Source organism: Hypanus sabinus, chromosome 1 (assembly GCF_030144855.1).
Source record: "Hypanus sabinus isolate sHypSab1 chromosome 1, sHypSab1.hap1, whole genome shotgun sequence".
Taxonomy (NCBI): domain Eukaryota; kingdom Metazoa; phylum Chordata; class Chondrichthyes; order Myliobatiformes; family Dasyatidae; genus Hypanus; species Hypanus sabinus.
In genome coordinates this window covers 120,488,984-120,503,975 of record NC_082706.1, presented here as the reverse complement: position 1 = coordinate 120,503,975, position 14,992 = coordinate 120,488,984, and positions in this window count along the sequence as shown.

Sequence of the window (14,992 nt, the reverse complement as noted above, 5' to 3'; positions counted from 1 at the left end):
GAACAAGCAGAGGACAGAATATGCAGATCTCTTCCCGAAAGATGATAAAACGCCAACTCTTCCAGTACTTTTGAAATGTATCTGGATCTGCGCTTGAAGTGCCAACAAAGCTGTGAACTAATGAGTGGAAATAGGGACAGAAATAAAGTTGAAGATACTGAAAATTCAAAACAAATCAAAGGCGCTGGAAGAGCTCTGCCAGACAAACAGCATCGAAGGGTAAGGAAACCAGTTAAAGCTTTGGGTCTAGGAGCCTCGCTCTGATCCACTATTTCTCCTACTGATTGGAGTGCCATATTAAACAAAAATGTACCTATTTAGCCAGCAAAGGAATGATAAGCCAAATAATTGCTAACACTAGAACACCTTTCAATTGGAATCTGCATTTTTCAGTGTATTATTAAAGAAACAATTATTTTAAAGCTGTTATTCAAAGCTGCTCAGTATCTTTGTTCAAAGAACATGCTAAGGATCTTCATACAAATTCATGACATTTACTTTCAGTTTTGTTCTGTGTAATTTCAATTCCTGAGCCAGGAGGAAAGTTACCCTTGGCTTACTCTCAATGAGAGTTTTCTCGGCTATTGAGAGATAATGGAAGAAATAATTACTTACACCTATAACCTCAAAGTCTTACACCAGAGAATGATAAAATTCTCAGCATCTGTTGGAAGTGCAAAATTTAAATTACCTAGATGAAATTCTTAAAAGAAACTGATTGGGTTCTTATCTCGTTACTAGTATAGACTAGATATTTTAGGCTCTAAGGAGAATAAAAAGCTGAATTTAATCATCTTTAAGATAGAGTTATGCTGCCTAAGGGAATTGTTAAATCTGTCTCCCCTGTGAGATACGTTTTCATCCCTCAATGTTTTAAGCATATTCTTGAAGCTCTCATTTTGGTAAGGTCATAAGGTCATAAGTAGACCCTGGAGAACAGAACACATTGATTTACTGCGCAGCATCATTCTAATGCATGACAATCCACTTCTCTTGGTGGTAGCTGACATATATGGATGTGTTGTCATATTACCAGGAAATAGGGTTTTTAACCCATGATAAGCCAATTAACCAAACTCAGCATTCCATGAAAATTATATGAGACTTTAATAAAAAGCTTGAACAGAATATCTGAAAGAACACGTGAATTATGAGTAGGGTCAGGCCAGTCAAGACTAGACTCAGCCAGCTCCATCATGGGCACAAGCCTCCCCACCATTGAGGACATCATCAAGAGGTGGTGACGTAAGAGGGTGATATCCATCATGAAGGACCCACTCCATTCAAGACATGCTTTCTTCTCTTTACCACCTTCAGAAAGGAGGAACAAGAGCCTGAAGATGTACACTCAGTATTATAGGAACAATTTCTTCCACTCTACCGTCAGATTTCTGAATATGAACCTACAGACACTACTTCACTATTTTGCTCTTTTTTGCACTATGTATTTATTTTATATACTCTCATTGCAATGTGTATTATTTTTTAAGTATTATAGTATACTGCAGCTGCAAATCAACAAATTTTAAGATTTACTTTTATCCATTCTTATTGCAATGTTTAATAATTTGTTTGTACAGGTATTGTAGTATACAGCTATCACAAAAAAACAAATTTCATGGCATATGTCAGTAATAATAATGCTGATTCTGATTCTAACTCTGAAGTCTGTTCTAATAGTTAATAAGACCATGGCTGATATAACTGTAACATCTACCATGCATTTTCACCTGTTGTCTATAACCTCTAAATGTAGCTTCTTTGGTTATCAAGAACCTATCTATCTCTGTTTTGAAATAGTTAAAGACACATTTTTGCCGCTTTTAATGGAGAGTTTCAAAAACTCATTGATCTCTGAAGTTAAGAGCTCATCTCTGTCATAAAAGGGCAAAATCTTATTTTTCTGGTCAAGATGGTATTGAGCTGTAATGTTCATTGAAGTTATCTTTAAAACATAGTTGTTTTCTCGGGCCATAGGCATGTTTTTAGCACAGCACAGGGAGTTAGGGGTCAATGTTGGGTTTAGGGACAGAGATGAGAAGGAGTTAGGGGTCAGGACAGTTAGTGAAGAGACAGGGCAGAAACCAATGGTCAGAGTCCAGGTCAAAGTGTTCCATGGTTGAAGACCAGTGATCCCTGTTGGGTCAGCTGGCGTTGAGAACTAAAACTAGTGACACTCATGGTCAATGGCTGTAGTCAGTGGGCCATGTGGACAAAGTCTGGTGACCACCCGGAATGATGTGATCTGTGGTCACTGGTCCATGTGTGCAGGAAGCATGAGGGCCAGTGACCCTCAAGTCATCAGTTTCCAGAGTCATACGTGTCTAGGGTTTCTAGCTCAGAGTTCAAAGCCCTGTGGTCAGTGAATCCTGGGCTTGATACTGGAGGATGAAGCCCATAGGTCACGGCCTGATGGTCAAAACCCTTGAGTTGGCATGGCTGGTATAGGCCCGATATCTGCAAGTCTGTGGAAGTTGGAGGCTCAGAGGCAGCTTGTCCTTGTGTTGGCTTAATGTGTGAGTGAGTGGATGGGTGGAGGAAAGGGGTTTCTTTTGCTGTTATTGCTTCACTTTGTTGCTGCTGCTGTTCCTTGTGTTGCTCTGCTGAATACTGTGGGCATTCTATGTCAGCGGAGGTGTGGTGACTCTTGCAGGCTGATCCCAGCACGTCCTTAGATTGTGTTGGTTGCTAAAGCAAATGATAAATTTCACTATACGTTTCAATGTACATATGATAATAAATGAGTTTGAATGTTTAAACAGTTACCCAAATTTCAGAAGATGGATTTCAGATCTTTCCTTTACAAAATATTCTTGTCAAGCTAGTAATCATATATTAAATAAAGGCGATTCTGATATCAGTAGCTTGCAGACCAACAGGATAAAGATAGTACAAATAAAGCTCAAAGTTCAATGTAAATATATTATCAAAATGCATATATATCACCCGATACATCCTCGAGTTTCATTTTCTTGTGGGCATACTCAATAACTCCATATTAGAATAATAACAATAACAGATGCATGAAAGACTGCACTAACATGGGCATTCAACCAGTGTGCAAAAGAGTACAGACTGTGCTAATACAAAAATATTAAAATTACAAATAAATAAGGAACAAATATCAAAAAACATGAAATGAAGAGTCCTTTAAAGTGAGTCCAGAGGTTGTGGGAACACTTCAATGATGGGGCAAGTGAAGTTATTCTTTTTGGTTCAGGACCCCGATGGTTGAGAGGGAATAACTGTTCCTGAACCTGGTGGTGTGAGCCCTGAGGCACCTGTACCTCCTTCCTGAGAGTAGCAGTGAGAAGATGGTGAAGGGTCCCTGGTGATGATTAGAGGGAGGTTGTGTCAATCAAATTGACATAGGTATGTCTTTTGTACTAAGGAGGAGGATTAAAAATTCACAACTTGAAGAAGGTTGAAGACTGATGCACATTAGTCATGCAAATAGAGTCCTTTGAGTGATCACTAGACTGAGTTGTATTTTAATAAATCAACTGGTGTGAATTATATTGAAGGTGAAAGAGTATTTTGAAAGGAAACTGCAGACACCGGCATTCACCTGCAGAAGTAAGGGGAGAAAAATCTCCTTCCAGTGATTGCTAGAATTAGTTACGTTTAGAGGTTAAAGCAATGTAAATTTATTAGAATTTAATGATTATATAATAACATAACATTTTATAACATTCTATAATTCCATAATGTCCTTTTGTTAAACGTCCTTTTTTATACGGTATTAGTTGCAGTCTTTATACTTCTCTAAGACCATAAGACATAGGAGCAGAATTATGCCATTTGGCCAATCTTGCTGCTATGCTATTCCATAATGGCTGATTATTCCTCTCGCCCCATTCTCCTACTTCTCTCAGTAACCTTTGTCACCCTTACTAATTAAGAACCTATCAATCTCTGCTTTAAATATACCCAATGACTTGGACTCCACTGCCATCTGTGAATTCCACATTTTCACTACCATCTGGCTAGAGAGCCATCAAATGCTCCTCATACGGTAACCCTGCCATTTCTGAGATCATTCTTATCAACCTTCTCTGGATTCTCTCCAATCTCAACATGTCCTTTTTTAAGACAGGGGCCCAAAACCGCTCACAATAATCCAAGTATGGTTCAATGTTTTAATAGTTCATTAGTTCCATTTCATATCAGAGAAATGTATACAATATACATACTGAAAATCTTTTTCTTTACAGACATTCATGAAAACAGAAGAATGCCCCAAAGAATGATTGACTGTAAAAACATTAGAATCCCAACACCCCCTGCTATCCCCCAGTGCACATGCAGCAGCAAAGCAACAACCCTGCCCCACCCCGACCCACATACACAAAAATACAGCGGCACCTCCACCCACTGAGCATGTAATAGCAAAGTCCCCATGAAAGACCATGAGCTGCAGAACAGCAAAAACTAATTGTTCAGCCAACAATTGGACATATCACTGGGTCCCTCTCTCCCTAACATAGGGTAAAAATGGTGTCCCCTTGAACAGCGAGAGGGGAGACATAACAAAACAACTTGTTGATTTATGGTGTTAAAGGACTGTTGTCTTGCTTTCTTTTCCAAGTTCTGTTCTTGGAAATCAGAAACAATCCTCTCGTCACTGATCGGAGAGAAAGAGCACAACTCACTGGTTACAGAGCTTCTGACAGCTGGTCTGCTGTTCCTGATATTCTGTTTACAGCAGCGACTTAAAATCAGCCTGTCCCCAGGGCCCCAAAACCTCAGAACCCTGAAGACGTGCTCGTCTCCTGGGTTGTGCCCTTGGGATATCAAAGCAGCTGGTCAAGAGCCCCTAAAAGCGGGCCCCACAACTGTATTAGTCTGATCAATGCTTTATAAAGCCTCAGCGTTACATGCTTATCAGTCTTGGTAAACCTCTAAATGGGTCAATGAGCTCTGGGTTGTGATGCTTGTGAATATTGAATAGTTTTAACCTGACTGGATAGGTTAAGTTTGAACTCCAAAAATTGGCAAAAGAGGATATCACCCACATATAATCTCACCAAAAGAGCGGAAGAGCTGGGACAAGGTCAATATATTGGGTATAAAATACCCTGGATAAAATACTCTAGCTGTACATGATTATGTTATTAGCATTTTCATGCAATAGATCTCACTTAAGTCTTTAAGTATAGACTAGTAGTTTTCTACAGAAAATCTTTACATAAATAAGAATCACTGGAAAGAATTTTTTTTTTTGATTGAGGAATATATGTGTGGGTTTCTAGACTTCTTGAGAAGCGTTATTATTGAAACAGTAAATTCATATTGGGCTTGACAAGTTGGAATCTATAACAATGTTTCCACTTGTGTGTGAAGCAAGAACTAAAGGGCTTAGTTTTAGAATAACGGAACACACATTTAAAATTAAATAAGGAAGAACTCTCAAATTTCACTTGTTTTTGGAATTCTTCTTTCATTTGAATGTAGGTATAAAATGATTAAATGATGAGTGAGAATTTTCAGATAGCTTGGAATCAAGGATTATAGGACTCATGCCAGAATGAAGATGAGGTCAAAATTAGATTAGGTATTACATTATTAAATGGTGCATTGGATTTAGCTGGTCTAGTTCTGCTGCTGCTTCATAAGTTCCTTTCAATATCAATTTATTCAAGCCCAAGTATCCAGGCTTCTTGGGCTTTACTGAGATATACAGCTTGATATATATATATTCCCATACTAAAAGGATACAATTACTTTTATCCAGGCATAATCACATTGTCTAACATAAACCACATTAATACATAACAAACCAAATATATAAAGGTGTTATTTCAATATAGTATTCTACCCAGTAAGGAGATAGCCCTGAAGATAGAAAAATAATTACTTCCTTTGACCTAAATTTGAGCTGAAACTTTAGCCAAATTACTTTTGTCTTCTGATATAGGATCATCAACTGGAAATGTTAGCTGTTTCTTCATTGATATTGCCTTACCCGTTGAGAATGTCCAACATTTTTCTTCTTACTTTGTGCATAATTGCTGACTCAGCCCAGATCACCCAAAATGCACGAAGCAACACAGTTTAATGCAAAATCTGTACTAAATTTACACGATTTATTGCATGTTGAGGGCACCTCAAGCGACAGTACACTTGGAAGAAGAAACTATTCAACCATGACACTGCATCTATTTAGGCTCAAACACTCATTACTTCCAGCTCAATCACTTTCATACACTCAATTCATAGAAGTCCAATTGATGGAGTTGCCTAAAAACAGCTATTATAATACACAGTAATCACCACAAGAACAGATAGAAAGCTTGGAGAGGGAAGAAAAACTTTTGATGATTGTTTTAATTTTGGCAATTTTCAGATAATTCTGTTAAAACTTGCATTTTCCGATGACATCTCAATTTTCAATCTGAGGTCCAATGTAAAATCCATTGAACCCAAAAAGTAAGTCCATGAAATGTAAGCAACACATACAAAATGCTGGGGGAACTCAGCAGGCCAGGCAACATCTATGGAAAAGAGTACAGTCAACATTTCAGGCCGAGACCCTTCATCAGGACTGAAAATAAGTTAAGAGTTAGAGCATGGAGTTGGGGGAGAGGATGAAGAAGTACAAGGTGATAGGAGATAAGTGAAACTGGGAGAGGGAGATGGGGAGGGGGTGAAGTAAAGAACTGGGAACTTGATGGGTGAATGAGATCTAGAGAAGGGGGAATCTGATAGGAGAGGGTAGAAGATCATGGAAGAAAGGGAATGGGGAGAAGCCCCATATGGAGGTGATAGGCAGGTGAGGAGATAAGGTGAGAGAGGGAAACAGGAATGGGAATGGGAATGGGAAGGAGGGGACAATTACCAGAAGTTTGAGAAATCAATTTTTGTGCCATCAGATTGGAGGCTACCCAGATGGAATATAAGGTGTTGCTCCTCCAATTTGAGTGTGGCCTCATCATAGCAGTAGACGAGGCCATGGACAGACATGTCGGAATGAGAACCCGAAGTAGAGTTGAAATGGGTGGCCACTGGGTGATTCCACTTTTTCTGGCAAATGAAATGTAGGTGCTTGGCAAAGTGGTCTCCCAATCTATGTCAAGTCTCATCGATACACAGGAGGGCATGTCGGGTGCACTGGATACAATAGGTAACCCCAGAGACTCGTGGATGAAGTATTGCCTCTCCTGGAAGGATTGTTTGGGGCCTTGAATGGTAGTGAGGGAGGAGCTGTAGTGGCACTTGTTCCACTTGCAAGAATAAGTACCAGGGGAGATCAGTGAAGAGGAACGACTGGACAAGGGAGTCGCCTATGGAGCAAGCTCTGTGGAAGGCAGAAAGTGGGGGGGGGGGGGGGGAAGGTAAAGATATACTTGGTGGTGAGATCCTGTTGGAGATGGTGGAAGTTACAAAGAATTATGTGCTGGATGTGGAGGCTGGTGGAGTGTTAGGTGAAGACAAGAGGAACCCTATCCTTGGTGGGCTGGTGGCAGGATGGGGTGAGGAGAGACATGCATGAAATGGAAGAGGTACGGGTGAAGGCAGCAATGATGGTGGAGGAAGCAAAGCCTTTTTCTTTGAAGAAGGGAGTTGCCTCATTAGTTCTGAAATGAAAAGCTTCATCCTGAGAGCAAATGCAGCGGAGATGGAGGAACTGCGATAAGGAGACAGCATTTTTACTAATGACAGGCTGTGAAGAGATATAGTCCAGGTAACTGTGAGAATTAGTGTGTTTATAACAGCTATCAGAAGATAAACTGTCTGCAGAGATAGAGTTAGAGAGATTGAAAAAGGGGAAGGAGGTTTTGGAAATGGAATAGGTAAATTTGAAGGAAGAGTGGAAGTTCAAGGCAAAGTTGATGAAGTCAATGAGCTCAGCGTGAGTGCAGGAAGCAGCCCCAATGCAGTCATCAGTGTAGGTCAAGAAAAACTGGGAACTGATACTGGTGTAGGCTTGGAACATAGCCTGCTCCACGTAGCCAAAAAAAAAGGCATGAAATGTAAATCTGTTGGAAATATGGAATGGATCTGTATCTAGAAATAATTACTTCATGTCTCATGGGAATAAAAACATTACCCTGCAAAGGCGTAAATGAACTAAAAGATTAGTCAAAGAATATATGAGACAATATCTTAGCGTTACAAGTGTTAGACATCACCAAATTGAAAACTCAGGGATATCAAGGTAAGATATTAATGGTGTTAAGCTGTTTTAAAAAGCTTCCAGAATTTTGGCAGAAGGAAAGACTGAGAAATGCAAGACACTTTGCCTGTAACATGAAGGAAAAGAATCATGCAGATTGTACAGTCACAACTTCACAATAGTGGACAATAGGGCGCTCAGGAAATCTTCAGGTGAGCATCTATGAACTATGAAAAAATATGAAGGACATGCTCAGTTAAGGAAAGAAAATCATATAGTTCCCTCAACCCCTACCTCTTCACTGTCATGTTCATTTTAGGCTACCTCAACACTCTCCATAGCAGACAAATTAGTTATCATTATGTAGGAAATAACGCTGTCAATTTGCCCACAGTAGGATCCCACAAATATTAACATGGTGATAAATTGTATAGGCTAGCTTTAACAGAACTTGGAATGTAACAATGACCCTGGCTTAAAATTAAGCTTTGCTTCAGGATTAATTCATCATGGTTAACTCATAGATGTAGCAGTTCTGTCTCAGTCCATCTCCCATGAGGTGGAACACCTGGTGATCAAATGTCATTGTTTTATCCGGCAAGGAGGCTTTCCACCATCATCCTGGTTGCAGAGCACATTCCACCCTTGGCCACCATCAAGCCTTCCCACAAACAATGCATCATTGATAACGCCATTGGATCACTTAGTGAATCTCTGATTAGAACATCATGCATACAGTCGATACACACAAGCCCAAAACTAATTAAGTAAATGTCTTGATATCATCCTTGTATTCAGCCCTGAGAAAATGTGCTGGCGTTAGTACACTGGGAAATTCTTCATGAATGTTATACTCACTCTCGCAAATTCTTAATTGAACAAAACATTATACAGATTTTTGTTTCCTCAGAGGAGTAATTTCTTTTCAGCAGATAAACTTATTATCTTGTAAGTTCCTCTATCCTAAGGAGCAGCTGCAATATCCCACATAACTTAGCATCTGATTTAATGAAACAAGATTACTATCCATTCATAATTAAAACCTAAATTTATCTCTAATTAATTTCCTTATAAGGAGTAATGGAATAGATCTAATTAAGTAATACAAAAATGGTGATAATGATCATGTCACTGATCATTGAACACTTGCAATGGAAAGTCACTTGTATTTTTAGAGTAGATTTAGTCCCAACAAATTCACCCAAAATACTCTACAGAAGAAAGTTCTATCCCAAGATTAACTTGCATTAAACCACAGAAAGGTTCAAAATGTTATGAATAAGTACACAAATGTTATGAATAAGACTGAAAGCAGATTTAAGCCATTCAATGCACTGAGTCTGCTCTGACAGCTCATTATGGCTCATTTATTATTGCTCTCAATTCCATTCTTCTGCATTCTCCCCATAACCTTTGATGCCCTGAATAATCAAGGATCTATCAACGTTTGCCTGAAATATACTCCTTGACACAGTCTCTATAACCATCTATGACAATGAATTCCACAGATTCACCACCCCCTGGCTAAAGAAATACCTCTTAATCACAAAATAGACATGTTCTAAATGGACATCCCTCTATTCTGACTCTATGCCCTCTGACATTAGATTTACCCACTTGGCCTTTCAATATTCAGTAGGTTTCAATGAGATCCCACCTCCCCTCCATTCTTCTAAATTCTAACGAATTCAGACCCAGGGGCATCAAACGATTCTCATACGTTAACCCTGTTGTACCCAGAATCATTCTAATTACCTCATTTTTTCTTAGATAAGGAGGCCAGAACAGTTCACAATACTCCATGTATGGTCTGACCAATGTCTTATAAAGCCTCAGCATCACATCTTTGCTCTTATAATCTAATCCTCTCAAAATGAGTGCTAATACTGCATTTGCCTTCCTTAGCACCGACCTAACCTGCAATTTAGCTTTTTGGGAATCCTGCACAAGTACTAACAAGTCCCTTTACACCTCAGATTTTTAAATTTTCTTCACATTTAGAAAATAATCTATACCTTTATTCCTTCTACCAAAGTGCATGACCACACACTTCATGCTTTATTCTATCTGCTGCTTCTTTGCCCATTCTCTCAAAAGGTCCAAGTACATCTGCAGGTTCCCTGCTTCCTCCACCTATCTTCATATCATCCACAAACTTGGCCACAAAGCTATCAATTCCGTAGTCCAAATCATTGACATATAATGTAAAAAAGCAGCCGTCCTGACAACAACCCCTGTGGAAGACCACTAGTCATTGGTAGTCAACCAGAAAAGGCCCCCTTTATTCCCACTCTTTGCCTCCTACCAGGTAATCAATCTTCTGTCCACGCTAGAATTTTTTCTGTAATACCATGGGCACTTATCTAGTTAAGCAGCCTCCTGTGCAGCACCTTGTCTGAAAATCCAGGTATACAACATCCATTGACACTTCTTTGTCTATTCTACCTGTTATTTTATCATGTGCCTCTAAGTAGACCAAAAGCTTATACTTAATAATGGACTCCAACATGTTTCCAGCAGCTGAAGTCAGGCTAGCTGGATGATAATTTCCTCTCTTCTGCCCCCAACCCATCTTAAAACGTGGAGTGACAGTTTAAAGCTTCCAGTCCATAAATCATAAAAACATTAGACATAGGAGCTGAATGAGGCCATTTAGCACCGAGTCTACTCTGCCATTCCATCATGGCTGATTTATTTTCTCTCTCAATGCTTTTCTCCTGTCTTTCCCTGTAACCTTTGATGCCCTGATTAATCAAGAATCTATCAACTTCTACTTTAAATATACCTAATGACTTAGCCTGCCCAGCTGTCTTTGGCAATGAATTCCACAAACTCATCACCATCTGGCTAAAGAAAAGTTTCTTCATCTCTGTTCTAAATGGATGTACCTCAATTTTGACTCCCCCACTACAGAAAACATCCTCTTCACCTTTACTCTATACTAGGTCTTTCAAAATTTGATAAGCTTCAATGAAATCTTCCCTCATTCTTTTAAACTCTGGCAAGTATAGGCTCAAAGCAATCAAACACACCTTATAGTTAACCTTTCAATCATGGGATTATTGTCATGAATGTCTTCTAAACCCTCTTCAATGCCAGCACATCTTTTCATAGATAAGAGCCTAAAACTGCTCACAATACTCCAGTACTCCAGAAACATTCCAGAATCTAGTGTTTCTTGAAAGATCATTACTATTGCCTCCAAAATCTCTTCATCTACCTCTTTCAGAAACGTGGGGTGTATACAATCTATTCCAGGTGACTTACCTACCTTCAGACCTTTCAGCTTCCTGAACACTTTCTCCGTATTAATAGCAAGCACACCTAATTCTGCCTCCTGCCACAGCTGAATTTCTGACATATGGCTAATGTCTTCCAGAGTGAAGAGTGATACAAATATTTATGAAGTTTATCCGCCATTTCTTTGGCCCCATTACTATTTCTTCAGCATTATTTTCCAACAATTGAATATCCACTCTCATCTCTCTTTTACTCTTTACATATTTGATGAAGATTTTGTTTTTTTTTTAATCCTACTTTATATTATTGGCTAGCTTGCCTTCATATTTCACCATTTTTATCTTTACAGCTTTTTTAGTTGTCTCCTATAGGTTTGTTAAAGCTTCCCAATCCTCTAACTTCCCACTAGTTTTGTTACATTATATGCCCTCTCCTTTTCTTTTATGCCCTCGTTGACTTCCCTTCTCATTCACTGTTGTCTCGTCCTCCCTTTAGAATACTTATACTTTGTGATGTATCTATCCTGTGCCTTCAGAATTGCTCCCAGAAACTCCAGCTATTACTGTTCTGCCGTCACTCCTGCAAGAGTCACCTTCCAACCATTTTGGCCAGCTTCACTCTCATGCCTCTGTAATTCTGTTTACTCCACTATAATATGGATTCATTGCTCTGGATTCCAGCATCTGCTAACATTTTGGTCTGTAACCTGGCACTCTTACCATCCCGTCTATGTGTGACTGTAGACCCATCCTCTTGTTTGATCTATCAATAGGCTCTGACAGGATCAATCTGTTCAGAGCAATTATGGCTGTGTAATAATTCTGGCCTTGCCAGTGATGCCCATATAATAAAATAAAAACGACCGAAGGAAAAGATCTCCAGGCAAACCATGATTGCATTGAGGCACTTACTATTTAAAAATCAAATCATTTCAAGGCAGCCAAGGTTATTTTCTGATTAGACTCTGAATTGGAAGAGGCTTTCTATATTAGTGCATTTTGTGAGACTCTTTGAACCAATATAAAGTCAACAGTTTTTTCAAATCCAGCAGAACATTTACTGATTGGATTTGGATTTGTTGCTTATTTCATTTCATCAAACTGTTAGTTTATAATGATTAATCAGTCAGCTCACAATATAAGAATAGTGAAATATTTTTTAGTGGCAAATAATTTTTCATAGAAACTAACCTGGGTTTATATCCACAAGAGAAGTGATCTGATTGGTGTTGGTCCTTTAACTATTTTTTTTTCTTTTCTAGCCATAGTTTTCCCTGCAAAGAATATTGATCTTCTGTTTAAACACAGACAAAGTTGTTAATATCAGTCAGCTTTCAGTTCTTAACTGTGCAAAAGCTGTTCATCATTCCGCCTCAGCAAAATGGCAATCCTATTGTCCTTATTGGATTGCACGAAAATTCAACAAGGGTAATATAGTCTTTCCAGTACCAAAGCCATATTGGGACTATGGCTCCAATGAAATCTGGAATCATGTGGTCCTGGATATTCCCTAACAAAATATCCAGGAGCAGATCAGGCAGCATCTAAAGAGATAAATTAGCAGTCAAAATTTCTGGCCGAGGCTTCTTCTCATTTCCTTTCAAGTCCTGATGAAGGATCTCAGCCTGAAACGTTGACTGTTTTTTCCTCTCCTTAGACACTGCCTGATTTGCTGAACTTCTGCAGCATTTTGTTTGTGTTATTTTGGATTTCCAGCACCAGAAGAATCTCTTGTATCCAGGAACAGATCACACTGGATAACAAACTTTTTTGAAAGAGTTGTTTCATCAGATTTTTTTTTTAAGTTTATGATAGTCTGTTTGAAGCTGACCACAAATATAATTTCAGAATACTTGTATGACATAGGAATTTGGAAAAATAAGAAATTAGCTTTTATTGAATATAATGTGTTTAATTGCACAATGGTCCTGATGCTTTGCCATCGTTCACCTAAGCTAAAAATAGTTTGCTGCTGATTTTCATTTGCACTCAGTGTCTGAGGTTTCTTGCTTAAGTGTCTAACAATAATCAGCCAGTGTTGATAGATTCCAGTTGCCCTGATACCATTTCTCAATGACCTCAATGTCTTGGTGAAATCTTTCACCATGCTTGTCACTGATAGCACCAAGATTTGCGGGGGGGAAGCCTAAATGAGAATGCAGAAAATGAATCTTTACTGACGCTTCATGGGTTTGTATGTTTGAAACATGTCAACTAGCTGCACGTAGTTTGGTGATCTGTGGTTGCCAAGAAAATTTTTGAAAACATCCTTTAATGCTTTCCATGTGATTTTCTTCGGTCCCACCAGAAGTTTTTTTTTTTGCATTGCCTGTCTTTGATGACCTGTCTGATTTGTGGACCAACAAAAATGCCTTCTTTAATCTTACCTTTAGTTATTCTGGGAAATATCTGTCACATATCAAAATTTTTTTTGAAAATTAATAGCCTTTCTAAAATTATGCTGCTATGCAGCATCTGCCCAGGCATGCCCAGGCATGCCTGGACAAAATAGAAAACTTACAGCTTACATTGTGGGCAACATTTTAATTGACTTATAATTGACTTGGATTATGAATTGAAATAACATTTATAGGTGATTTCAAAAAATGGTGCATGATAGGGAAATTTCATGGTGATTTTCATGATCAGCAGCCTAAAATCCATAAGAAACACCCAGAAGTATTCAGGAACTAAAATATTTGCTCACCCAGTGTTACCAGTTAACTTCAATCACATTCCCCATGATTAAAGATAGTGGTGAACTGGCAATAATTCATCAAACTGGATACCACCTTCCTTTTATGGGAAGAGATACATGCACAAATTCCCACATTATTAGGTGGATGACAAGAACCATCATTCTTGTCCTCTAACATCTTGGCTTGAGATGGAACTATTTTGGTCTGTATACCTTCAGCTGGAATTTCATTAGCACACACAATCTCTATTACTTAAAAATGCTGTTTAATATCTAGACACACACTTGAATCACCAATGTACAGAAAGCTATCCATAAAGTATTGGTAATAGAGCTTAGTGCCATCGATTTGTATTGATGGGCGGCAAGGGCAAGATGGGCCTGTTTAGGCATGCGTACAAACAATGACTAGGAACAGAAGTCGGCCACAAACCCTTTTCTGCTTTTCATGGATGATCTGATTGTATCCTCAACTCTGCTTTATCACTTATCTCAAGAATTCCTTCCTATCCATGTTTATCAAGAATTTATCTCCTTCCATCTTAAGAAATATCCAATCACTCTGCTCTCACCAACCTTTGCAAAAGAGAGTTCCAAAGGTCTTCAATCTTCAGTGGAAAATATTTCCACACCACTGCCTTACATGGGCATCCCACACTTACCCTTGGAGCTAGATCTACCTGCAAGAGGAAACACCAACTCTGTCAAGATCCATGAGTATTATACACATTTCAATCAGGCCACTTCCCTAGTGGATATAAACTGAGGTTGTTCAACTTTTTATCCAAACACAACCTGCCCATTTCACATATAAAGTGATTTAAAACTAACATGCAGTATTCTTCAATTCAAAGAAACCCTTTGTGCATCAAGCGAATTTTGGAATGTTGTCACTTCATGAGAGTTTTTATCTGATTTTAACTCCTGCCTGGACCACTC